General features: G+C 38.0%; 1 protein-coding gene across 30 annotated transcripts in view; it reads left to right on the forward strand.

Annotated features, from left to right (window-relative positions):
- Positions 1-7,364: 7,364 nt before the first annotated feature.
- OBSCN (obscurin, cytoskeletal calmodulin and titin-interacting RhoGEF) overlaps positions 7,365-25,380 on the forward strand; it is a 344,733-nt gene continuing 326,717 nt past the window's right edge. For all 30 annotated transcript variants that reach the window (XM_063452748.1, XM_063452749.1, XM_063452760.1 and 27 more), the window contains exon 1: positions 7,365-7,651. The gene's annotated coding sequence lies outside the window, so the exon portion shown is untranslated. The remainder of the gene's footprint in view (positions 7,652-25,380) is intronic.

Below are 25,380 nucleotides of genomic sequence, written 5' to 3' on the forward strand. Positions count from 1 at the left end.
AATCAAAATTTCTTTCATTACCTGAACATCTGCAGCTTTTCTACAACGCAGGCTTCTGTCCGAAACATTGTTTTTTGAATGGAGCACAGAGAAATTGCCATATACTACCAGGAGTTAATGTAAAATATAGTTAAGCACTTGACACTTGACAATAGTTTCATTCATGAAAAGGCATAAATGAAAACAAGAGCAGAGACGATGAATAATGAATAGAAGAATTCCTATTTTTTCATGAATGATTTGAGATGCAATATGTATGGTTCCAGATCAATGTACACCCAATACAAGTACTTGTACTGATAGGGCAAGGTATATTTCTGCCCTGTGATGTTATCAAGCAGATGATTGGCTGGGATTAATGAAGCTGTAAGCTATGCCCACTTTGTGTTCATTTGTACAGGATTTATTAACTAATTTATATCAAGTAACCTTCTAATTTTTGCCCAAAACAGCTGAACTCGAAGCATAGCTGACTGGGAGATTTTTTCTTAAATTAGAATACTTAGTTTAGTTAATAACTCTGTAGGTGTATTTTAGGACAATGTAACATTTTAAACGAGTTCAGATTGTATCCTGGATACCTGAATGGGTGGGTTTAACTCGTATGGCATGGTTTAGGAAAATTATTTTCCTTTCAAACAAGCTCAGTTTGTATCTTGGATATTTGTGTGTTAGATTTCTGTCTGAGTATTTATAAAATCTCTGTATACTTTGTGTACACGGCCTACGTGCTAATATACGAGTGTGATCTGTTAATCACACTATTAACGCCATTGGTTAGATAAACAGTGTAAATTCTACCTCAGGACTCTGTGTACAGTCCTGTGAGTGACAGGCGCAGATGGCCGCTAAAGTTTGAGCAGTGACCTGTTTGATAATGTCACCCATTTCAGACTGGCTTTTAGCCACTGAATTACTGAAGGGGTTAAGAAGTAAAATTTCAGAGCTGACAAATTGATATTAACAGCATCCCATTCACTCTATAAAACTGGTAGCATGAGCACTATTTATAAAATAAGGGACCACTCAAGTACCACAACAACCTCAGCTTCATGCACAGCTTCTATTGCAAAGAGATCTCCGGATCCCTTTATCTAATTCATTATGGCGTCAGATATAACACAAATTGTTACAGCTTTATGCTCACTCCCAATCTGAGATCTCTTATGCTCCCCCCCCCCCCCTGCAGGGCAAGTGGTAACACGTGCAAACAAAGTTGCCCATATGCAGTTTGTTACTGATAAACTAGCATTTGGGTAGAACTACCATAGAATTCACTAGTAGATTCTGCACCACTGCTGTAGTATCCCATTCAGTTTATGGTATGACAGGGAGTCAAAATCAGGCTGTCCTGCAAAATTCATGTCAGTTGGCAAGTTTGCATCACTAAAAATTGACTGATGTATTCAGTGCAAAGCCATTCACAGAAAAAACATTTTATTTATGAGTAAGCGGCAAAACCACTCAAAACCGAAATACAAAACAAATGGAACCAGCGCTAAAGGAAAGCAATGTACAGAAATCTCAAATCCTTGACTATTCGTGGTAGTTACTAGTTACCCAATATGTTTATACATCTTGAAAAGAACATAAAAATTATATTAATTAGTGAAGCCCTGCTTGTCTATCTTTGGCCTTTAACAGCTGGCTGAACGTGATAGGATTGTAGATCGCACATTTAAGGCTCAATATACATCGTAGAGGCCACTAGTCACATACAAGGCAATAAAACTACTTTATTGAATGGGAGTGGCATAAGCAAGACAGAATTATACATGGACAAAAAGGAAATTTTGCCTTGTCAGAAGCAGAATGTAGGCAGCTTTGTAGGGCCCTCACTTGGCACTCTAGACAAGTGTCTTATTCAACCCCTGATTAGAAAACGAAAGGCCCAGTCAGCCAATCCCCTTCTAATAATGGATATAGGCACACTCTGAGCACACAGCACAACACATGGATTCTTTGCAGGCTGCTAAACAGTCTGTAATGCCTCATATCATACAGATGTTGTTTGTAAATGTATGTAGGCACATGTGGGCAATATTTTTACTGCATTCCCAAAACTGCAATCAGGTTCCTCACTGCACCCTCACTCACACAAACACACACACTGCACCCCTGACACTCACAGCACCCTCACTCACACAAACACACACACAATGCACCCCTGACACTCACTGCACCCTCACTCACACAAACACACACACTGCACCCCTTACACTCACAGCACCCTCACTCACACAAACACACACACTGCACCCCTGACACTCACAGCACCCTCACTCACACAAACACACACACAATGCACCCCTGACACTCACTGCACCCTCACTCACACAAACACACACACTGCACCCCTGACTCTCACTGCACCCTCACTCACACACACACTGCACCCCTGACACTCACAGCACCCTCACTCACACAAACACACACACTGCACCCCTGACACTCACAGCACCCTCACTCACACAAACACACACACTGCACCCCTTACACTCACAGCACCCTCACTCACACAAACACACACACTGCATCCCTGACACTCACAGCACCCTCACTCACACAAACACACACACTGCATCCCTGACACTCACAGCACCCTCACTCACACAAACACACACACTGCACCCCTGACACTCACAGCACCCTCACTCACACAAACACACACACTGCACCCCTGACACTCACAGCACCCTCACTCACACAAACACACACACTGCACCCCTGACACTCACAGCACCCTCACTCACACAAACACACACACTGCAGCCCTGACACTCACTGCACCCTCACTCACACAAACACACACACTGCAGCCCTGACACTCACTGCACCCTCACTCACACAAACACACACACTGCACCCCTGACACTCACAGCACCCTCACTCACACAAACACACACACTGCACCCCTGGCACTCACAGCACACACAGCCCAGTCAGCCAATCCCCTTCTAATAATGGATATAGGCACACTCTGAGCACACAGCACAACACATGGATTCTTTGCAGGCTGCTAAACAGTCTGTAATGCCTCATATCATACAGATGTTGTTTGTAAATGTATGTAGGCACATGTGGGCAATATTTTTTACTGCATTCCCAAAACTGCAATCAGGTTCCTCACTGCACCCTCACTCACACAAACACACACACTGCACCCCTGACACTCACAGCACCCTCACTCACACAAACACCCACACAATGCACCCCTGACACTCACTGCACCCTCACTCACACAAACACACACACTGCACCCCTGAAACTCACTGCACCCTCACTCACACAAACACACACACTGCACCCCTGACACTCACAGCACCCTCACTCACACAAACACACACACTGCAGCCCTGACACTCACTGCACCCTCACTCACACAAACACACACACTGCACCCCTGACACTCACAGCACCCTCACTCACACAAACACACACACTGCACCCCTTACACTCACAGCACCCTCACTCACACAAACACAAACACTGCATCCCTGACACTCACAGCACCCTCACTCACACAAACACACACACTGCAGCCCTGACACTCACTGCACCCTCACTCACACAAACACACACACTGCACCCCTGACACTCACAGCACCCTCACTCACACAAACACACACACTGCACCCCTTACACTCACAGCACCCTCACTCACACAAACACACACACTGCATCCACGACACTCACAGCACCCTCACTCACACAAACACACACACTGCACCCCTGACACTCACAGCACCCTCACTCACACAAACACACACACTGCACCCCTGACACTCACAGCACCCTCACTCACACAAACACACACACTTCACCCCTGACACTCACTGCACCCTCACTCACTCATACAAACACATACACTGCACCCCTGACACTGACAGCACCCTCACTCACACAAACACACACACTGCACCCCTGACACTCATAGCACCCTCACTCACACAAACACACACACTGCACCCCTGACACTCACAGCACACACACACTGCACCCCTAACCCTTACAGCACCCTCACACACACACACACTGCACCCCTGACACTCACAGCACACACACACTGCGCCCCTGACACTCACAGCACCCTCACTAGCACACACATACACATACACACACACACTGCACCCCTGACACTCACAGCACCCTCACTAGCACACACACACACACTGCACCCCTGACACTCACAGCACCCTTACTCACACACACTGCACCCCTGACACTCACAGCACCCTCACACACACACACTGCACCCCTGACACACACAGCTTCCTCACACGCACATAGCACCCTCACGCAAACACAGCACCCACACACACACAGCACCCTTACCCACATAGCACCCTCACGCAAACACAGCACCCATCATTCACACACAAACACACCACAACCCTCACACACACACACTGCACTCCTCTCGCACACACACTGCACCCCTTACACACACACACACACAGCACCCTCACACACACTGCACAATATGCTTTTCTAGCATTTTTGTCTCCTGGTATCCCAACTATGGAGACACCAGAGACAAATTTCAAGCAAACACAGTGCAAGCATGTTATTGAATTTGCTTGCGCTGTGCAGAACAAACACAGGGTCTTTTTCTCATGCTCTTCAGCAGAGCTCTGCACATGGTCTACCCTGGAAGAGCATTGAACAAACATGCTCACTTTTTGATGGGGCGTGCTTGTCATTGGCGATGACAAAAGACACCCTATGTGCCCCCGCCCCCTTTTTAGTGAGCCGCTGTAATTAAAAAATGCCCGGGCCGAATTTTCTTCCCAGTCCGGCCCTGCTTACAAACACCCTTTTACAAACACCCTTTTAATCTATTTTTGTTGCACGTACTACATATGGCAAATACAGAATTTCTGTTTAATCTAAATATTTCAGACCCTTTTTGAAATATTGCTGGCTGCGGTCTGCGGATACGGTATCATTTCTAAAACCGTTGATTCTCTAAATATTTCTGTAATCGACAAAATAAATGAAACATTTTAAATGTATTGTTAGATATCCTTAACAATCAGTTTGTTGCCAAAATTGCAGTTTAATCCTATGTTTAAGCGCAAACTGTGCATCCCATGCTGTTGTTGTTTTTAGTATTACTCTAAAGGGATAAATTAAACATTATATCACTGGACTACAGTGCAAATTCTGACATCACCGATGATGTTACTTATTGCAAACGCAGGAAAAGTGTGCACTTAATAGATAGGAATGGCACCCAAAGCATTAACATGTTAACAGCAACATTTTGCAATGTGGTATTGTGTTATTATAGAATTATGGTTTTATGTTATTATGTTATTGTGGTATTGTGGTATTGCAATGTTGTGGTATTGTGTTATTGTGATATTGTGATATTGTGTTATTGTATTTTTGTGGTATTGTGGTATTGTGTTATTGTGGTTTCGTGATATTTTGGTATTGTGATATTGTGGTATTATGTTATTGTGTTATTGTAGTATTATCATATTGTGATATTGTGTTATTGTGATATTGTGATGTGATATTGTGTTATTGTGGTATTGTGATATCGTGTTATTGTGATATTGTGGTATTGTGTTATTGTGATGTAATATTGTGTTATTGTGGTATTGTGTTATTGTGATGTGATATTGTGTTATTGTGATATTGTGATTTTGTGGTATTGCGATGTTGCGATATTGTGGTATTGCGATATTGTGTTATTGTTTTATTGTGGTATTGGCCGGGTTTTTGTAGTATTATGGTATTGTGGTATTGTGGTATTCTGATATTGTGATGTTGTGATATTGTGATATTGTGGTATTGCGATGTTGCGATAATGTGGTATTGTGATATTGTGTTATTGTTTTATTGTGGTAGTGGCCGGGTTATTGTAGTATTATGGTATTGTGGTATTGTGGTATTCTGATATTGTGATGTTGTGATATTGTGATATTGTGGTATTGCGGTGTTGCGATAATGTGGTATTGTTTTATTGTGGTAGTGGCCGGGTTATTGTAGTATTATGGTATTGTAGTATTGTGTTATTGTGATATTGTGATATTGTGATATTGTGGTATTGCGATGTTGCGATATTGTGGTATTGTGATATTGTGGTATTGCGATATTGTGTTATTGTTTTATTGTGGTATTGGCCGGGTTATTGTAGTATTATGGTATTGTGGTATTGTGGTATTCTGATATTGTGATGTTTGATATTGTGATATTGTGGTATTGCGATATTGCGATAATGTGGTATTGTGATATTGTGTTATTGTGATATTGTGGTATTGACATAAGCAAAAATGTCAGAGTTTAACAGATTCTGGAGATGGAGATTTTCTTTTTAGTTTGTCTGTTTTGTATTCAGTTTGTCTGTTTTGTTTTCAGTTTGTCTGTTTTGTCTTCAGTTTGTCTGTTTTGTTTTCAGTTTGTCTGTTTTGTATTCAGTTTGTCTGTTTTGTTTTCAGTTTGTCTGTTTTGTTTTCAGTTTGTCTGTTTTGTTTTCAGTTTGTCTGTTTTGTTTTGTTTTCAGTGTGGTTGTCAACTCACTATTTGTGAAGGAACCACATAGCACTGTTATGTTTCTGATATTTTTTACACATGTATTTTCCCTTTCTATCTTTTTCTTTTTAAAGGAATTGGTTGGTGCCTGACAGAATTTAAATTTAACAGGAATATTCAGTAAAATTAGAATTTAAAGTGAATTTCAGATTTAATGCCAAAATAGCCAAAATGGAAACATTGTCTAAGTCAGCGATGATTTCCATTCGGCTAGTCTGGCCTAAAATTCACCACAAATTCCCACTCTAATAAATAACCTTGTTAACGTTTAATGTTTGTTGATTTTATGTTTATTTCTTACACATTCAGTAAATATGTATTTTATGACTTACAACTTTCCAAACAGTGACAAAATGCAGGATTATGTTCGAGACATATGGAATAATAATAATAACTATACATATATATCACTTTTAAAGGACTGAAGCCATAATCTGTGATTTTGTGCTTTCATGTAAAACTTAAAAAAAAAAAAAAAAAAAAAAGGATTTCCCTCTGGCACTCAAAGGGTTAAATGTGGAGACCCTTGTCTTGGGTTGAACACATGCTATCCCTCAACTCCAGTTCTTTCTAGCCAACCCTTCCCCCCAATAAATAGATAAGTACCCCAATGTGAATGTTGGGGTGAGCAGGTTTTCAGTTTGTCATCATACACTGTACCCCTTCACGATCAGCTATCCTTAGGGATCTGAGAAACTATGTCCCCTCTCCTCCCCCCAGTCCCTTTATCAAATGAAATGCTATCTCCTCAGTAAGTGACACCCAGGCTATTTTGGATTTGGAGCAAAGCAAGCCCCAGGAAGACACCAGACACCCCCACCCATTGAGCTTCCATCAGCAGGGCTGGGAGACAAGTCTCCTTCATCTGACTTTCTTTCTCCTGTCCTGACCAGGAGGGGAAGTTAAAATCTGGAGAGGGGATCAGTCTGAAGCGAAATCTAATTTTTTCCTTCCTTTCTAACCAAACTGGATATAGCCCAGCGGAATTATACAGAACCCAGCAGTTTGTAGAACACCCCAAACTGGATAACAGACTCCATGAGTAGAAGGGGGGGTACTGGTGAAGCTATATTCTGATTTCTACAAAGATCTCAAGAACCAAGGAGAGGTATTGGCCAAAGAACCTCAGTCTCATTTTAAAGTCTCATTTGTCTAAACATTAATTTATTTGTATATTTTCCTTCAGAGAGACAAGCAGTACAATACTGCAAATTGCCTCGTATCCAGTGAAAAAGTATATTTGTTCTAGTGATGTAACAATGATGTAACATTGGTAAAACCATACTATATATAGTACAGTCATCGTCAACGTATATAGTAAAACCATAATGTATATAGTATAACCATAATGTATATAGTATAACCATAATGTATATAGTATAGTCATAATGTATATAGTATAACCATAATGTATATAGTATAGCTATATTGTATATAGTATAGTCATAATGTATATAGTATAACCATAATGTACATAGTGCAGCTATAATGTACTGTATATAGTATAGCTATATTGTATATAGTATAATCATAATGTATATAATATAGCCATAATGTATCTAGTATAGCCATTAAGTATATAGTGTAACCATAATGTATATAGTATAGCGATAATGTATATAATATAACCATAATGTATATAGTATAGTCATAATGTATATAGTATAACCATAATGTATATAGTGCAGCTATATTGTATATAATATAACCATAATGTATATAGTGCAGCTATAATGTATATAATATAACCATAATGTATATAGTGCAGCTATATTGTATATAATATAACCATAATGTATATAGTGCAGCTATATTGTATATAATATAACCATAATGTATATAGTATAGCGATAATGTATATAGTATAACCATAATGTATATAGTATAGTCATAATGTATATAGTATAACCATAATGTATATAATATAACCATAATGTATATAGTGCAGCTATATTGTATATAATATAACCATAATGTATATAGTGCAGCTATAATGTATATAATATGACCATAATGTATATAGTGCAGCTATAGTGTATATAATATAACCATAATGTATATAGTATAGTCATAATGTATATAATATAACCATAATGTATATAGTGCAGCTATAATGTATATAATATAACCATAATGTATATAGTGCAGCTATAATGTATATAATATAACCATAATGTATATAGTATAGCGATAATGTATATAATATAACCATAATGTATATTGTACAGCTATAATGTACATAGTATGCTTTTAACATTGTCGCCTGTTTAGGTGCATTGACACAGAAATAAATCACGACACTACCTATACAATTTATTTAGCTAGTTTGTTCTTTTGGATTCTGTTACAAGAGATAAATTTAACCTTGGGGATCAGTTCTCTCATTGACATCAATGGGTAAACCAGGGATCTCATTTTTCTCCTATAACAGAATCAGCCATTACTTTGGGAAGACTTTGTTTCTTTTTAAAGCCATTTTTCCTGCAGTTGTAACATGTTTACTGGTATCTATGTATATAAAGCAGTATATGTGAATGCAATGTTTTATTTTCGGTTTTGTGTTCCATTGGTTTACTGGTTCCATTTCTGATGTTAATATACAGTATTTTATTTATAAGAGGGGCTAACAATGTGTCTATGATGGAGGATTTGCGTTCAGTCGTATTTTTATCACCTTGATATAGTGTTATTTACTAAGTCAGAATTGTGAAGAATTGGTGAATGAATTCCAGGGTTTTTTAAATGGTTAGAAATGCAGCCTTCCCCTTCCATCTGTGTCTACATGCTATGTGAGAGGGATACTTGGTTTCTATTTTATATAAAATATATTGTTTTAAGAAAAGAGTTGTGGATACATGGGCTGGCCTTTACACAGAGTTGGTGGAGACTAATATAACTCAAGGCATTCAGGAATGTGTGTAATGAAAGTTACTCTGTCACTGGTTGAAAATGGAATCAGTTGCTAATGTTGATGTTGAAACAAGGAATTAAATATTTTTTGCACTTCTGTACAGTTAGATGTGACGTCTTTTCTCTTTTATTTAATATACTACTACATGTGTCTGTGTGTTCCTCAGACCTTTTGCATTCCCAGGCATATACATTTTGTTTTCCTATATAAGCTAAACATATTGAAGTTGATTTGTGGACTTTAAACAAACAAACAAACAAACAAAAAGCATTCAACGTCATAATTCCTCTGTTGAAATTTTTTGTGTGCAAGTTATTGATTTTAGAATGCATCAAACATAGACACAACCACAGACACACACACAAAGCACAGATACCATAATCACAAAGATGCATAAAAGTACACACACAGACACACCCGTACATAGACACAGGCATAGACACACACAGAAGGATACACACAGACACATGAAGGAACATAAACATAAACACAGACTAATATGCACCCACAAGTACACAGAAACACACATAGACACACACACACACACACACTATGAGCACACATGGACACATGCACACACACATCGACACACAGACATACACATAGACAACACATAGACACAAGCAAACACATCAAAACAAACACAGACCCACACAAACACATTAACACACACATGAACACACATAGATGCACACAAACGCACACATAAAACGTACATTCGTATATAGATATTCATTATTTTCCAACGATATAAGTAAAGATTGCTCTAATTTTCAATGCACAATTAATCTTTTTTTTAAAAGCACAGAGTAATGAAGCAGGATAGAGTTATTTGTGAGCTATTCTCACATGTATACAGTAACAAGTAAGAGCCTGCTGTAAAATGGGTGTTCCTAGTGTGAATGCACAGGTTGTGAGACAGAATGTTGGTGAGTGCACTTTGTGTTCCGACGATTATCCTTGTTTAGCATTCATGTTTAGCACTGTTTCTGGAATGTGTTTAGAGACCCCTGTTTGCTGTGCTGTAGGTGGGATGAGCTCAGTCCAGCAGGCTCCACTTCTACAAATGGCTATACTCTGAGATGGAGGCTGGCAGCTGGGTCTATTTTGGGATTTGCAGCTTACAGGGTGATGTTATTAACTCTTTGATGCCAGTTAATGGCTTCAATCATTTCTGTGTAATTCTTCTAAGAAATTAACCAAAAATTAACATGTGCTATCAGAAACACTATACAAATTATTACAAAATTATTTTAACATCTCCCTTTTTCCATTTATAGTTTGTTTTCCATTCACTGTCAATTATTCAAGTTGTGATATCTTCAGCAAAAATGTGTGAGTTCTTGGTGAATTTAGCTAATAGACAGTTTACACCATCTTACACAGGGGGTGTAAACAGTGGGAGAAATGGGAGGGGAGAGGATCTCCTCAGATAAAATAGAAGAGTGTATGAGAGGGGTAAAATCCATCCAGACACGATGAAGTATCTAAAGGGGTGTTGGCTTTGTTGTGAAAGACTTTCCTCTGCAGATTTTTTGCTTTTTATATCGGTTCTGTTACACAAATAATTAAATTTGAATAGATTTGTGTAGTGTAAACTCTGACCTGTTTCATCTCATTGAAGTGGTTATAGTGTCAGGAATCCCAAGGCGCCATCCTTCCACTCCGTATTAAACGGTTTTAATGCTAAACTAGAGCAGCCCCGCCCTTCTGTGCTGCTTGGGCTAACGAGGAAGCAATAGCCTGAGCAGCAATGGGTGTCTGTGATTGGCTGACAGTTTCAGCTGATCGCTTTCAGCCTATCATAGCTCCCATTACATGTATGAAATGGTATGGCTAGAAGGAAGTGTATAATCTCTGCCTTAGCCACACCTCCAGTGAGGGCCGGTCTGTGGGAATCCGGGGATCCTCATTCAGTGTTAAACTGCTGGAAAATGTTTTAACACCGAATGGAGGGACAGCACCAGGGGACTTCAGTAATTCAATGAGATGAAATGGCTATAATGCCTACAGTGTCCCTCTAAACGTTAAATCACATGAACTACTTGCGATACTATTACAGCTAGTAGACCTCATTTTATATTTTTTAAATATACTTTTTTGTGCACTTTATTAGAATAATTCGATTTTTCATTATTTCAGAGCAGTATGAAAGTCATATATAGTTTTTTAAAATACATTCCCAGCTTTACAAGAGATGTTTGGATGGATGCAGTGTTAAACGTGATACTAAAAACCTGGTAAAAATTGGACAATTCTCATTTCGAAAAAAAATAAAATGATTTGCTTGAATTATCCCTTTGCATGCTCCAGGTCTGTGCTATTGACTGCTAGCTAGACTCTCTTATTATTTATTACTTTAGCTTTCTGTTGCTATTTTTTTGCAGAGAGGTACAGTGGGGAAAGAGATACATACAAGTAATTACAATCACAAAACATGGAACTGTGAGTCGATAAAGGTCTAGTCTAGTGTAAGGGAGAGTCTAACTTCCGTACACTGAAAGAGTTAAGTGTAAAGTTCTGCAGAACCTCGAATGGGTTAATAAATCAGTTCTCAGGACATGGTTTGAAGCTGACCTGTCTCTTTAGTTTTGTTTATTTATAGGAAGTATGAGTTTGCAATAAAACACTTACATTAAATGGAAACTGGGAGGGGAACTAGTTACAGTCTGCTCCCCTCAGTGGGGCAGTATGTCAGCTGTTTATCTGTTTGACTGATGGCAACTGTCAGGACTCAGGAGAGAGCTAACGAAACAATTCAGGCAACTCACAGAGAGCTGTGGAAGGACGCCTGGTGTTATATATTGATTTATTCCTTTTAGAAATGTATGTTAACTGCTTAGTAAGAGAAGGCCCCTATGCTAGTCACAGGACAGCGGGCACATACCTAACAGCCGACATTTACCAAACTGAGAACCATTTAAGGCCAGAGTAGTCCAACTGATAGCATAACTAACAAAGAATTTTCACAGTTTGGCTATTTTGACGTTAAACGTGAAATCGCTTTGAATTCACTTAGAATTCTCAATTTAGTCACTATGTTTGTTAGCGTTAGTGTATGTATGTGTCTGTGTGCATTTCGTATAGCTTGTCTTTTTAGCAGGGATTTGGTTTTCTAGCATATATAGTAATTTTTCTGAATTACAGCATGGGTTTATTTGCTAAATTGCGAATCTATAATTTTCAGTGCATTGAAAACAGAATTCCAATTAAGACTAAACTAGGAAAGCTGTGATTTCTATATTTTTTTACATTCTAATTTTTTTCCTAAATTGGTCAGTTTTGGGGTTTTCAATTCGCAAAAATTCACTATTTAATAAATTAATAAATCTAAATGTGCCTCTTCCATTGTGTGAATAAGCCATGATATCTAAATTATGTATCTCCCTTTATCTAAATATATATTCTTAATTTTAAATTCTTTATACAGCTATTAGGATGACTTAAAGGCATACTTTATTTTAATGAAGCAGTTTTGGTGTATAAATCATACCCCTGTAGTCTCACTGCTCAATTTTCTGCCATTTAGGAGTTAAATCACTTTGTTTCTGTCCATACAGCTCTAGCCAAACCTCCCCTGGCTGTGACTCACACAGCCTGCATGAAAAACAAAATGGCTTCATTTTCAAGCAGATGTTATCTTGCTTTAGACGTTTTATCCCCTGCTCTGTGAAATGCACTTTAATCTAAAGAGGCTCCTGCAGGGTCTAGGACTCTAGGTTATTAACAGAGCAGGTGACAACACATTCCAGATTAAACAGAATGTACAATAAAGGAGGTATAAGCAATAGATTTCTCTTTACAGGAAGTGTGTAAGTGACATGCAGAGAGGTGTGGCTAGGGCTGTATAAACAAAGTGATTGAACTCCTAAATGGCAGAGAATAAAGCAACCAGAAGTTAAGCTAAAGTTGTTTTGTTGCCTATAGTGTCTTTTTAATAAAATTGTATTTTATGAATATTATTCTGGAATGTATTCATGTCACTGGGACAGTGGATAATTACCAAGGGAATAGTGAATTTTAGGTTAAAATAAGTCTATTTCTATTGTGGGGGGCATTTTTGCAGCATGCCTAAAATTTGCAGTTTGTGTTCATAGTTGGACTAATATGTGCCCATGATTAAGTGCTACAGAGTGAAAGCATTCAGACGGAATTGCTCTAATACTGTCCTAAAAGGAAAACTGTCATTATATTTATTAATATATGAAATAAAAAAAATACTTATAAATAGCATCAGCATCTCCTATTTTCCAACGCATGCATAAAGTAAATGTTTTTTTTAGTACACATCTTGGCCCCATACAGCCCTGGTCTATGGGGGCAGCCATCTTTAAGGCCATTTTGGTCAATCCATCTGACAAAAAGCTGTTCAGGTAATCAAGAGCTAGTGTGTGTTCATGAATCTTGACATCATGTGAACGCACAGATCATCTCAAAAAGCACCTGGGAACGAGTTTAGACCTTTAACCCCTTAAGGACCAAACTTCTGGAATAAAAGGGAATCATGACATGTCACACATGTCATGTGTCCTTAAGGGGTTAAGTTGAACATGTACTTAGAAGATGAGTGAAGCCTCTGATCAAAGAGGGTTCAAAATGGCGGCCATCACAGAAGAAGGGCAATTCATGAGACGCATTAAAAAGAGTGATTAACTTGTGGATATTTATTAGAAATACATTTTTTAGAAATAAAAATAAAATGTATTAGAATAAATAATCTTTTATTTTCAGTAATAAAAAAACCCATCAATATAGACTAAATTTGTTTTAACGTGCCTTTTGTATTTGTCCTGTTTCTTATGACATGGCTGTTGACTACATGCTACAAAGACCTGTACTGTGACTAAATGCACATTTATTTTAGTTATTAAAAGAGTATATATATATTTATTCTCTGTCATAGGTCTCCTTGCTAAAAACACATTTTTGTAAATGGTAATGGAAATCCACAAAGATACAGATTATTCTTTTATTCTAATTCTAAATCTCTCTCTCTCAGTTTATTAAAGTATTTTTCAGTTAGTTTTTTCATTTGTGTATATTCAAACAGCTTTTTAAATCTCCACATTTATGTCGCACTAACTGAGGATAACGGGGGAATATTCTGCGAGTTTACTTCCTCGCATTCTGCGCCAAAATCAAAGCTCTGTTAGAGAACGCCAGAAAATGGAAAACTTTTGCGATAAAAAAAAAAAAGGCAGCAATATTGATAAATGGAGTGTGAGCATTCCGTGCGGCATTGTTGTATTTTTATGTTGGAATTGATGTTCATAGAATCAGTGTGTTACTGTATTTTTTTTTATCGTGGTTTATGGTCTCTGACATCGTTTCAGAGCTGGATGGTTCAAATGCTAGATTCTCCATATGTCTTAGAATTCCAATCTCTAACAACCGACAAATCATCATGGGAGTGACGAGTAGTTATAGGATTGTAACGTTTTGGGCACTCCTGCTTTAGAGGATATATTATTGATGTGACTTGAATGTTTTGTGTTACTTTTCACAGAGTTTCTTGTAATTTTATATATGTACAATGAAGTTGATTTTAAGACGTCTAATTGGCCCAGTCTGGAAATATTTCTATTAACCCCTTAAGGACCAAACTTCTGGAATAAAAGGGAATCATGACGTGTCACACACGTCATGTGTCCTTAAGGGGTTAAAGGGTTAGTCGAACCGTGATTCAGCTCTACAGAAGATGGAAGCCGATGCGTTTGCCATTCATTGGTTGAGAGAGTCAGCTGATTGCTCTTATTCAATGATTGGCACTATGTGCAAAATAATTGCAGATAATTTGCATTAGCTGGCATGATGCTGCCGGACGTTTAGTTACTCTTCCAGCAGCTGAAGGGTGAAATATTGCTCATAGAAACTCCGGCAACATGGCCACTTCAAATCTCTGACATGTTCATGGTGCTTGGAATAACCTTTCATTTGTTTTCATTGAGATAATTAATTAAACTGATAATTGTAGACAAATAATTGCACAATCCAGGTCAAAACAGTCGAGCTGGAAAAAGCTGCGATGGGGAATGTTTCCAATTTAACTTTTCTGGCCCAACATGTTCACTTCTCTTCAATGGCTCAGCGCTGACGGGGGTATCTACATTTCGTGGTGCTTTCCTCAGACTTGGGAATTTGATTGCGTTAATACATTTTTTTAGAGAGTGTTGGGGGCAGAAATAATAGAAAAACAACATAGTTTGCAGTTTTACATTTGTCCTTTGAGACCATTTTTACTCAGTAAGAACACAGATGCCCTGTCTGTTATCTGTGATAAAATGTAATTGTATGACATTAATTTATCCACTTCTCATAATAAAACTACACGTCCAGCATTTCTCTGACAAACTTTCCTTTTAGTATTTCTGCCCTGGTTGCAGTCTGGATGTTTTAATGTAAAATTTGAAATTCACTTTGAAATCCCAACAATCCATACTTTAGCGAATACGCTTTTGGGTTAAATTAAAGGAACATGTATTTCCAACACTACCTGGCCTACCTATTTAGATTATCTCCCCCTGAGGCAAGTAAAAAAAAAAAAGAGATTAACCTGCCTTTCTTCCCCTGGTATGGTGGCCTTGCCACGGTCGCAAGGCCTCCGCTGACTGAGATTATCAACAGTCATTTTCTCAGCCAATCCAATGTATTCTTATAGGGAAGCACCAGGGGCTGCAACCAGTCAGCATCTCCTCATAGAGAGGCACTGAGTCAATGTATCTCTGCAGAGAGCATTCAGTGTCTCCATACAGAGCGTGGAGATGCTGAACGTGTAGTTGCTGTCGAGTGAGAGTCACTAAAAGTGGCATTAGGCAGGATGTAAACACTGCCTTTTCTGAGAATACAATATTCAGCCTGCAGGTACAGGCTATCTGCCCCAGAACCATTACATACAGTGGTTATGGTTGCTAGAGTGCCCCTTTAACTTGTGCGTCTTTTTGTCAATTTAAGAGGAATTCTGATGAAGACATTGGCAAGAAATGGGCATGTTTTGAAATTGGTTACACCTCCCATGATGCACTGCAAGCTTTTTCTTTCCAACCACATTTAATAGAATGCAAGAGTTTTAATCTCTTTTGTAATGGCTTCCGTACAGAGAAACATTTCTCTCCTATTGCTAAAACACAGGGGTCGATCTATTCAGTTGAGCCACTGTTTTAGTGGTGACTGCATTCTAAAACCAAAATACGATGTACTAGCTGGTGTTAGCTCGGAGCAAAGCTAGGAATATATTCTCTGATCAGCGTAAACTCACTCCATAGGAAACCACAGAAACTACACGGCCATTCAGGAGCTATGGGGGATTTCAGCGGCATAAAATAAAATCAATATCCCCCTCCCCCCCAATATTTTCAAACGTTAAGTTGTCGGCTCCCAAGCTAATAATATTTTAAGGATCTGTCTGCTTCTCAACATAACAACAGCTGCTATTGGAATAGTTTAATCTAAGTCTCAGTGTGGGAATATATGGGACACATGCAGGCGTCTGGTTACAGGGAAAAAATGGATAAAACAGACAACATGTCCTTGTAATTTATAGGTTTCTGTCCAATTTTATCTTTTTTTTTTTGCTCTCCATATTTTACACTTTTTAGTTATTTATTCTATTAAAAATAAACAACTTTCCTTCCTCTCCCTGCGTACTCTATCTTTTCCTGTAAATATACAATGTTTCCTTTCTCCCTCCAATTGCATGTATATATGTGAAGTCATCACTTCGGCTGTAATCAGCTAACTTAGAGCTTCCCGTGGCCTGTTCATACTTTAGATTTTTTTATTATTATTTATATATATATATATATATTTTTTTTTTTTGCATCCTTTGAGCATCCTTAAAATATTTGTATTTCCAAAAAGTGTCTTTTTGAATGTGTAGTTTTTTTTGTTTTGGAATGTAATGAGTAATTGTGTTTTCATTTGTATCTTTCTTGTTTTGTGTCTATGGACAGGAAAATAAAGTAAAATTTTGTTACAGAATAATGAAGTGAAAACCAGAAAATAATTACTGAGCATCTTCTTATTACCACATTACGATATTCCTCATTTTATAAAATATTGCCTCGTACGTTGTCATAATGCCATATATGTTGTCATATACTGGATACCCTCCGAGGGAATGTCCAGTATAGCTACCAGACATTAACAGAATCTTGCCAAAAAGTAGAACGTTTAATGGGGGTAATTTGGGCTCACTGTTCTTTTAATGGCATCTTCATTGACTTAGCACATGCAGGGTTGAAATATTTGTCTGTGTATCCTATACCGTAGGTCCCTGTCTGGTATTAAGGTTCTGGGCTGCCTGGTGGGTGGGATAAGTCTGATATGTACGCTTTAGGTTCTCTGCTTAAAAGCATAATTGAAGAAAATCTTGTATAGAAAAATAACTCATCTTTGGTCACGTTCAACAACCACTAGAGAAAGGATTATACCAGAATTGCGTTGTGAGAATCGATATGGTGCGTTTCAGGAGTATGGCGAGCAATCTGATTATTACTTGATTATATAATATTGTAGGGTACAAAAAACAACACAATTACACCTAGTTGAGCCTTTCATCAATATTCCATGCATATACATAATATATAAAGCCAACATTTTTATTCTTCATGCATGCAAAAACTGTCATCTCTCGCCTGTGGTAGGAATTTAAAAAGCAAAACAAATCTGGCCTCTTGACCAAGCAAAATATATTTATCAGAGGAAAACAAATTGCAGTGGAGAAGGTTTTTTTGTTTCTCGAGCAGACACATGAGCAGAATTTAGAACTGCAAAAGGAAAATCTTCAAATAAAATTCCTGTAATGGAGGAAGAAGAAGATATCACGAGTCCCCAAAGATGGCATGCATTGGCGTGCACCAGTTGACAGGCTGACAAGATAAAGCCTTTGTTAAATAAGATACTTAAACAAAGCATCTGGCAGAGAGGCACAGAAATGAATTCTGGGAAAAGTCCTACATCCAAAGCAATTCACAGAACCATGCCATTAGTTTCTGTGGTGATACACCTCCCACGTTTCTAAATGAGGGAGGTTGGTACCTATTTTAGATCAGTGGCTTGCCAGGGTTTTTTCTGGTATCCTTCTTCTGGGAGTCACCATACACAGGTCTGATTGGCTGCCTGCGAGATGCTTTTTGGCTCAGCATTCTCACACACTGACTGACACCTTTTCTTGTCCTCTTGCCCTGCAGGCTAGCACTCATACATGTTTATATCTGTGGACATGCACCCTTCCTGGACCATATGCCCCATTGTGTGGTAGCTCCACATTTGACATTATGACCTCAAGGCGTGTTTTCTAAATACGCATCAAAGAAAAGTTCTCCATTACCCCGTAAGAATGTAAATTGCCCTGACGTGGTGCTGTGCCTTTCACCATTGCAGCTGAGAGGACAAATCCGAGGCTGGTCAGAGAGCGTTGGTAACATTTAGAGGGCAGAATGTGTGGCCTCTCAGAATCTGCATTACTAGGAGATTAAAGATTCTATTTTGGTGACAGAACGTTTGCAGAGTTTCCTTTCTGAGATTGAGATGCTAAGCGTCAAAAACAAACGAACCGTGCTAAGGACGACCTTGTACGTGGTATGAAGACTTCTGGTCATTGTAGAGAGAGAATTGCAAAATGGCATTTTAATATCCAACACATTAAAGTAACTATTACCTAAATACATTTCTATGAACCCATGTTTTAAAGATGAAAAAATATAAAACATACATCTTTAATGCATATAAATGTTAATGTTTAGATTGTCTGCTTTCAGATATGCACATTGAGAGCATTTACTACAAACCATTACTGTTTTTGCTAATCCTCAGTGAACGTGACTTCTGTGTTCTTTTTCCTCACTTTCCCAAGTTTTCTGGCATAGATTCACTTTGGGTTTTTTGGCCTTAATTGTGTAGTTTGGCTGTCCCTTATCCGGTACTGAATTTTAGAGATATATAGAGCTACCGTTGGGCTGAGGGCATTGTCAGAAATCAGAGTTAGAGTTAGTTCATTCTCCAGAATGGAACTATTACATTTTCGTTTATTTATATAAGCGCCCATAATTTAAATTACCTGCTTTTTTAAATTATAGCTGTTGTGTTCATTATCTGGGAGGAACCCAAACCCACTTTCCTTGTTGAAACATGAAGTGCACTTATAACAATTTACTGAACTGAGTTAGAAAGGTGCAATTTGTTTGGTTCTGAATCCAATTGTGTACGAATTTGTCTGGTGCAACTGACCTTTTCCAACGTTGTGCTAGTCCCTATCGCACAGCGCCACCATCTTTGTGTTACTTAGATGACGGCGCCGTAAATTTCCCGTTATACCCTTCCTTGAGCGTAGACACCAAGGACTCCAATGGACCTGTGCTTATTGGCGCAGTCGCGTGAGGGTCCGCGCAGAGTGCCAGTGACGCACAGCTGGAAGTGACATGACGCAGGAAGGAGATCAGTACAGATAACAGCAAAGTTGACAAGGGCCATGGAGTTTGACCAACCTGTGTCTTCTCTAGTAAACCATCATTTATACAAAATAAAAAGTAGTCCCTATTTTTCCTCATTTATAATTTTAAAAATAAGCTTAAGAAAAAAAAAAGGGCAGCAGAGTGTGAGTGGGATTTTGGACATGCCTAAGGCAAAAAAAAAGTGACAGAGCCGTTTAAGGATATCAAATGATGGCACTGTTTAGCAGATGACTGACTTATTTAGCATCCTCAAGTATGGCGATCCCACCTGAGGATAGCAAATTGGGGAGTTATCTATTAAACAGCGTAAAGATCAAAATAAAAAAAGAGGCTGTGAACATCTCTACTGTAAGATATTACAAAGAATAGCAAATTGCTGATTCCAACAGGACTATCTTTTAATGGATAGGGTTATTTGAGAGAGTACAGAGTTAGGGGCATGTTGTGGGTGGTGAGCTAATATATGCCAGCATTGTCAAGTAATGTGCTGGGATAGGAGGGGAGGGCAGGAAATGAAAGGCACTTGTTTGTGGATGGTCCTACCACCCGTCCCCGTGAAGGCATTATATGGGTTTGACAGATAGCTGGAAGTGAAATGTGTGACCTTAAATATTTCTGCGTCACCAACAGTGTGACCCGCGCAGCATGACGGAACATTTACCATGATTTCCATTGCCAAACATGACTACCAACACAGTTTATGAATGCCCTGTAATCTCACTCTACAGTCCTTGCAAACAACTCTAGGCAGAGGCGGACCTAGATTTTATGGTTACACGCACATTCTTATCCACACATACTTACATTCAAATACACACACGGACACATATATTGATATGCGTACACACAGACTGATACACAAACACACGGACAGACATAAACAAACACACAGACTGATACACAAACACACAGACACAAACAAACACACACACAGACTGATACACAAACACACAGACACAAACAAACACACACACACACAGACTGATACACAAACACACAGACACAAACACACACACATAGACTGATACACAAACACACATAGAATTACACTGAAATACTCCTAAACACACACATTCATATACACATATTCATATATGAACAAATTCATACATATACAGAGACTCATATACATACATTCATATACACACATGCACACAGTCTCACACATACACAGACACACTTAATTTGTATTCTACTTTTCTTACTTTTAAAGGGAGAGCTGGAGCTGAGCCTCATCCCTGGGTCCAGTGGTCTCTGCAGAGATCAGTCTCCAGCAGTAAGCCATTTGGCAGGTGCCTACTCTGGTTGGAGTGGGGTGCTCTGTGCACCCCCATGCCTCCTGTCAACCAGGGCGGCCTCCCAAGCTTAGTATGCCTCTGCCTCCAGTATACACAGTAAATACTCATCATAATCCGGCAGCCTGAACAGCCTCATACACACTGCATTCTACTGGGGAATATCCCAATAGCTCAGCCTAGGTCTGGAGGTCTACCAGCCCATGCACAACCCTGCAAGAATCCTGCACAAATCCTGCCTGGTGCCCGACGCCAGCTGTCCGCTTCCAGCACACATCTTGATGGACCCCTCTCTAGGTTCTTCCACTAAAGAACAAGAAAAGCATTGGGATGTATTGTGATGTATGGCAGATGAACAAAAACCTATGAGAGATGCAGGGGAAACAAACAAACAAACAAACAATAAAACATGCATATCCTTGAAGAGATAGTGGCTATATTGGGATTAAATAACTCTTATATCCATATACTGTCAGCAATCATTATGATACACTTCATGAGGCAACCATTTATATATTAATTTAAACTGTATCCTTGCTGTATGACGATGAATGATGGGTGAGGTTTAGAGTTCTCTCTCTCTCTGTATATATATGTAATGACATGTATGAATGTACACGTTAAGTTATGGGAATGTGGATCCACAATTCAGTAGTCTTTACTGTTATATTAATGGAATAACAGTGGAACCCAAGTTAATCCATACTTGTAATGGAATAACAGTGGAACCCAAGTTAATCCATACTTGTAATGGAATAACAGTGGAACCCAAGTTAATCTATACTTGTTATGGAATAACAGTGGAACCCAAGTTAATCTATACTTGTTATGGAATAACAGTGGAACCCAAGTTAATCTATACTTGTTATGAAATAACAGTGGAACCCAAGTGAATCTATACTTGCTATGGAATAACGGTGGAACCCAAGTTAATCTATACTTGTTATGGAATAACGGTGGAACCCAAGTTAATCTATACTTGTTATGGAATAACGGTGGAACCCAAGTTAATCTATACTTGTTATGGAATAACGGTGGAACCCAAGTTAATCTATACTTGTTATGGAATAACATTGGAACCCAAGTTAATCTATACTTGTTATGGAATAACAGTGGAAGCCAAGTTAATCTATACTTGTTATGGAATAACGGTGGAACCCAAGTTAATCTATACTTGCTATCGAATAACAGTGGAACCCAAGTTAATCTATACTTGTTATGGAATAACAGTGGAACCCAAGTTAATCTATACTTGTTATGGAATAACACTGGAACCCAAGTTAATCTATACTTGTTATGGAATAACAGTGGAACCCAAGTTAATCTATACTTGCTATCGAATAACAGTGGAACCCAAGTTAATCTATACTTGCTATCTAATAACAGTGGAACCCAAGTTAATCTATACTTGTTATGGAATAACAGTGGAACCCAAGTTAATATATACTTGTTATGGAATAACAGTGGAACCCAAGTTAATCTATACTTGTTATGGAATAACAGTGGAACCCAAGTTAATCTATACCTATTATGGAATAACAGTGGAACCCAAGTTAATCTATACTTGTTATGGAATAACAGTGGAACCCAAGTTAATCTATACCTCTTATGGAATAACAGTGGAACCCAAGTTAATCTATACTTGTTATGGAATAACAGTGGAACCCAAGTTAATCTATACCTCTTATGGAATAACAGTGGAACCCAAGTTAATCTATACTTGTTATGGAATAACAGTGGAACCAAAGTTAATCTATACTTGTTATGGAATAACAGTGGAACCCAAGTTAATCTATACTTGCTATCGAATAACAGTGGAACCCAAGTTAATCTATACTTGCTATGGAATAACAGTGGAACCCAAGTTAATCTATACTTGTTATGGAATAACAGTGGAACCCAAGTTAATCTATACTTGTTATGGAATAACAGTGGAACCCAAGTTAATCTATACTTGTTATGGAATAACAGTGGAACCCAAGTTAATCTATACTTGTTATGGAATAACAGTGAAACCCAAGTTAATCTATACTTGCTATCGAATAACAGTGGAACCCAAGTTAATCTATACTTGTTATGGAATAACAGTGGAACCCAAGTTAATCTATACTTGTTATGGAATAACAGTGAAACCTAAGTTAATCTATACTTGTTATGGAATAACGGTGGAACCCAAGCTAATCTATACTTGTTATGGAATAACAGGGAAACCCAAGTGAATCGATACTTGTTATGGAATAACAGTGGAACCCAAGTTAATCTATACTTGTTATGGAATAACAGTGGAACCCAAGTTAATCTATACTTGTTATGGAATAACAGTGGAACCCAAGCTCAGCTTAATCTTTAACAGAATAATTTCCATCTATACTCTCGATACAATCCTGCCTACCACAATGTGTAGATGATATTTTATTATCTTTAAAGTGATAATAACGTATACTGGTCATAGCTGCTATACTGAAAGCCAACATGCAATTGGTATGTGGGTTATTGGTTTTTGCATTCTTCTTCTATATTGTGTCATGTTGTTTAGATAGTAAGCTCTTGGGCTGATAAAACATCCATGATGTTCTTACAGGTAACGACGATGACGACGGTGGCTTAGCTTTTTAAGTGCTTGATTTTGCTGATGTTAGACCTAAACTAACTCACATATAGATGGAAGGGTTGGCCAGTTCAGTTCTTTAATCTATTAAAAATCAAAGTTTAGAATTTAAGAGCTATTATTTATAAGACAAAATTATATCACTTAATCCTTTTTAAACTAAAATTCTAATCATACTATAATTATCTCACTCTTAATGTGATGTGTCAATTGAATGTTGAATGTGTCAAATTCAACTAAGTTATAACACTTGTACTTCATTTAATTTATTTATGTATTTATTTACAAATTATTTCTTTGTAAAATGCTTTACAGGAACGAGACATTGAGATTTGCTGGAGTGAACATACAAATACAACATTACACATATATTATACAAGTATAGTTATACACATTGTTACACATAGGAACGGCACATACTATACAATTAATTATGAAATGGACACTATAGTCACCAAAACAACTTTAGCCTAATGAAGCAGTTTTGGTGTATGGATTATGTCCCTGCAGTATCACTGCTCAATTCTCTGCCATTTAGGAGTTAAATCACTTTGTTTATGCAGTCCAAGTCACACACCCCTTGCATGTGACCTTTACAGTCTTCCTAAACACTTCCTGTAAAGGGAGATCTAATGTTTAAACTTCCTTTATTGCACATTTTGTTTAATTTAGAATTTCCCATCTCCTGCTCTGTTAAAAGCCTTTTAGACCATGCAGGAGTCTCATTTGTGATTAAAGCTCAATTTACAAAACAAGAGATACAAACTTCTACAGTAAGTTAACATCTGATTGAAAATGAAACCATTTTCTTCATGCAGGCTGTGTGGGTCACAGTCGGGGGATATGTGGCTAAGGCTGCATAAACAGCTGCATGGGCATGACCTATACACAAAAACTGCTAACTGCTTTATTAAATAAAGTTGTTTTAATGACTATGATGTCCCTTTAACATTGAGTGCAGTTGATTTTTGATTAGAGGTAGGTGGATGCATATATTTCGGGGACCTTAGACTGGTGGCAGATATCATGCTATCTGGCAGGTTATTCCTTATATGTGGAGCTCTATAGAAAGCTACTCAGTTGACCTTGATCTTGAGATGAGGAATAGATGGCAGGAAGTGGAGCAGAGTTCTTGTGGGACGGAGGCAGCGGGAGCATACTGCAATCATTTTGTGAATATAATAAAATCGGCAATGTATAAATAAACCGTTAATCGTTCACAGACATATTCCATATCACACTATTCTTGCATGTATTGTACAGTATTATTATTGCATTACTGGTGCAGGACTCATTCGCACATGCAACTTTTTAAAATCTCTTTTTAAGAAATTATGTTTGACCTTCAAAAGTAGCCAATAATGTGCTATGTGAACCCTCTCTGGTGTTTAACTTATTGGCACAATTTGTGCTAAAAATTCATTGGAAACTTAAATGAATAACGTAAATGTAACTAGATTTACTTCTTGCTATGAGTAATCATTTATAAATTAAAGGGAAACTGACACTTATCAGAATTTTCAATATCATGTTTACTTATTCATATATTTTATAAATGTGTGTTTTTTTTAA

The sequence above is a fragment of the Pelobates fuscus genome, chromosome 4, assembly GCF_036172605.1.
Source record: "Pelobates fuscus isolate aPelFus1 chromosome 4, aPelFus1.pri, whole genome shotgun sequence".
In the NCBI taxonomy this organism is placed as follows: Eukaryota; Metazoa; Chordata; class Amphibia; order Anura; family Pelobatidae; genus Pelobates; species Pelobates fuscus.